Source organism: Lolium rigidum, chromosome 3 (assembly GCF_022539505.1).
Source record: "Lolium rigidum isolate FL_2022 chromosome 3, APGP_CSIRO_Lrig_0.1, whole genome shotgun sequence".
NCBI classification, from domain to species: Eukaryota; Viridiplantae; Streptophyta; class Magnoliopsida; order Poales; family Poaceae; genus Lolium; species Lolium rigidum.
In genome coordinates, this window is record NC_061510.1 from 396,556 (window position 1) to 399,963 (window position 3,408).

General features: G+C 37.9%; 1 long non-coding RNA gene across 1 annotated transcript; it reads right to left on the minus strand.

The window, feature by feature from the left end:
• Nucleotides 1–465: 465 nt before the first annotated feature.
• LOC124694152 lies at nt 466–2,287 on the minus strand. Its single transcript, XR_007000426.1, has 3 exons — nt 2,233–2,287; nt 1,740–1,854; nt 466–747 (listed from the first exon to the last, which is right to left on the minus strand). It is a non-coding gene; the product is annotated as an uncharacterized LOC124694152 (long non-coding RNA).
• Nucleotides 2,288–3,408: the final 1,121 nt, after the last annotated feature.

A 3,408-nucleotide genomic window follows, 5' to 3' on the forward strand; every position in this document is an offset into this window, starting at 1 on the left:
ATTGAATCAGATGCAAAATATGCAGTGCAACAAAGAATTTGTACTACCTGGGTAATATAATGCGTAAAAACAACGGAACACGTGAGGTTAAAGCTGCCAAGTAAATATATATATCTTGTGAACCGAGATTCATTTGTCATAAATACATGTACCAAATTTAGAAACAATACAAGTTTGAAGAAGCACAAACCTCCAAGAAGTTGCACTTCGGGACCAATGTCTCGTAACAGGCTCGGCGTTCCTGTATGATGAGATACACAAGCAACTTCGAATGAGCGACAATAGCATTCCACACCTAGCTAAGGAAAACCAAGCAGCCCTTACTAACGAGCATTTAAAAACTCCTCTATAGACTTGATGCTACTATGCAGGAATAATACTTACTAATACCACTCATAAAAAGATCACCTTATCTGAAGACGAGCAAGTTCAGTACCACAGAAAGCCAGTTCAGAAGCTCATTCGTTGATCTTAAAAGGTGTTAATAAGAGGCCTTCAGAGAGAAAGATTTAGCATTGATCAGTAAGGAAATTTATAGGAAATGCATATAGTAAAATAATTAATGTTCAATATCAAAAGCATGTGAATCACTATCGATCTTCATTATTTTATTCCTCAATGGTGGCAAGGGTTACCTTAAGTGTTCATCATTAGGTATTGAGTTTTGTTACGGACCAGCCAAGGTGAGAACAAAAAGGCAGAAACACATGAACATAGGACACTGTTGATTGCTCTAGAGAGTTGACGCTGAAATAGTAGGAGAATTAAATATTTAGGGTACAACTATTCAACCTACAAAAGGGCTAATGCACGAACACACAAAGCATATTGAAGATCAACAACTATAATGACTGGAAGTAAAGCACACCAATATTCTCAAATACGACCGCTAAAAGTAAAGCAAAACTTTAATTTGGTACCAAATATAAGTTATCCAAAGGCAAAAAATTACTCACGCAGAAAAATTATATTAAGGCATATGTTTGTCAACTTCATTATAGGAAAACAAGCATAACAATCGATGAAATAGAAAAATTATATTACCTGACATCCAACAATCTGACCAAGAAATAAAAGAGAACACTTCATAGCTCTAGTCTCAATTAATCTCTGAAATAGAAAAGCATAAGTTTTAGTACAGATGAATAGTCCAAGTTGGTATACATAACTGTACTATCTGTACTGTAATAGAAGAGAAAACAGCCAGGTAAAGTGACATTTTAATCTCTATGGTGTGTAAGCTAAAGATCATTTCTGACATCTCAATATAACAATTATTACCATAGCAAATAATTCTTGGATTCTCCCTATACATATAATTGATTAATTTTAACTAACTGCTGTTGAAGGTCAGTGTTGATGTGCCCAGCGCCCACAATTGTGGTTGAAGGTAGAACTGCTGTTTTAGTAAGTGGATTTTTCACAACAATATACTTACGGAGAAGTAGCACTTCCTTTTAGTCTATCTCGCCAATGTTCCAAAGTTCTACACTTACAGAGTATATAGTCTACACTAATTTTCATAAGAAAAACAACCAATTATTCAGAGAAAAATATTTAGTAATATCCTGGAAAAAGCATGGTCCCCTTATCTAAGCAATATATTCATCATAACAACCTAGATCATAGGCAACAGATTATTACCTAGCGGGGAGATAGGGTTGAGTTGCCAAAATAATAATGTGATATACTACATATCCATGATAAAATTTATTCATGTTGTGTAGTATAAACAATACCTGGGGCTCGAGGGAACCAACTGATAGGTGCTGGAGATTTTTGATCTGCACACGGCATGGAATGTTGCCGCTGACCATTGCAATACCGCACCTGTGAGCACCATCACGTGAGCACCTGAAATTAACGGGAAACACAAACAGTAGCCTGAAATTATTTGTAGATATGCTCTAATGGAATGTGCATCATGTCCAGCGAGTGAAATGAAAGGTACCCAAGCCTATCCTCTCGTTTGGCAACAATTTGAAATTTTTCTTTTGCGAATAAATTGAAAACTTGATTAACTTGCAAATTTAATTGATGCACGTTGAAAAAATAAATACTCCATATTCAGTTATATGCGAAGATGCAAAGGAAGTTGGGAAAAATAAATCTCACCATATGCATTTCCTATTAGCAGTAACATGCCAAAGCATTAAATTCATAACCTTCTGCTGATCTATAGAACTTGTATAGGCTACTACATAATTGGACTGCTAAAACACTGTTGCTCACCTAAAGAACACCACAAAGAAGAAACATTTAGATTTCCAAAACATGTTAGACCACAGACTGCTAAAACATGTCGCTAAATCTGCACTTCTTATATAACAATAAGAACTATTCCAGCAATATTCTAGAGCAATTTTGTAGTACACCGTCGACCCCAAAGGGGAAAATAAGATCCTTTACATCAACTAACTTTGCATTCAATAGTAAAAGTGCTTCATCACAGAGAAATAAATAACATTTGAGGAGAAAATCCAAAGAGGGAGAAAATAAGTAAAAAAATGCTCAGTTAGGAATAATGTTCACCTGGCTCTTGTATTTGTCAGTTTGTATTCTTCCATGGTCAAAGATAATTAGAAAGCTCGACACTGAAAAAGAAAACAACAATTCAGCGATATTAGTAGTTGCATAACAAATAAACAAGTGACATTGCAGCAGTCATCTAAGAGGAAATCTAGAAAAGAAAGATAAATCACCTCAAGTGTCGATGCCATCATGCCAAATATCAACTTCAAGTCACGTATCTTCTCTGGTACCTGTCCATAATATAGAGTCAAATTAGACCAAGCAAACCAACAACTTGAGCATGTGCTACCCAAACAATCATAGAGCCACGGCCCTAGATAATGGATCTTGCTATCTAATTGATGTAGCCAAGAACCTGACCATGTGCTAGGAAAAAAATCACACGGCAACCTAATCTAGCCAAGAGCTTGAGCATGTGCTACCAAAAGAATCACATAGCCATGGATCTAGGTAATGAAGCTAGCTAGCAATCGATCTAGCAAAAAAATCACACTACAAACCACGAATCTAGATATGGAGCTAGCTAGCTAATCAATCTAGCAAAAAAAAATCGGACCAGCAACGCAGGGAACTGCGATCTGGCCGCAGGCACCATGCGCTCTGCCGCCGCACGCGCCATGCTGCCCGGCCGCCGCGACCACGAAAATAGAGACGAGGAGCATTCGAAAATAGAGATAAGAAACTAAGGGATTAAATGGAGAGAGGGAGAAGAGAGAGATCAAGATGGGAGGCAAATTACCCTGGCTCGTTGTCCTTGTTCATCAGCACGTGCTCCACCTTTAGATGCGCTTGAAAAGCTGATGCAGGAGGCCGTGGGCGTCGCCGGCGAGGAGGATCCGTGGCGGTGCTGGTTCCTCGTCATGGAGCTTCCCCCAA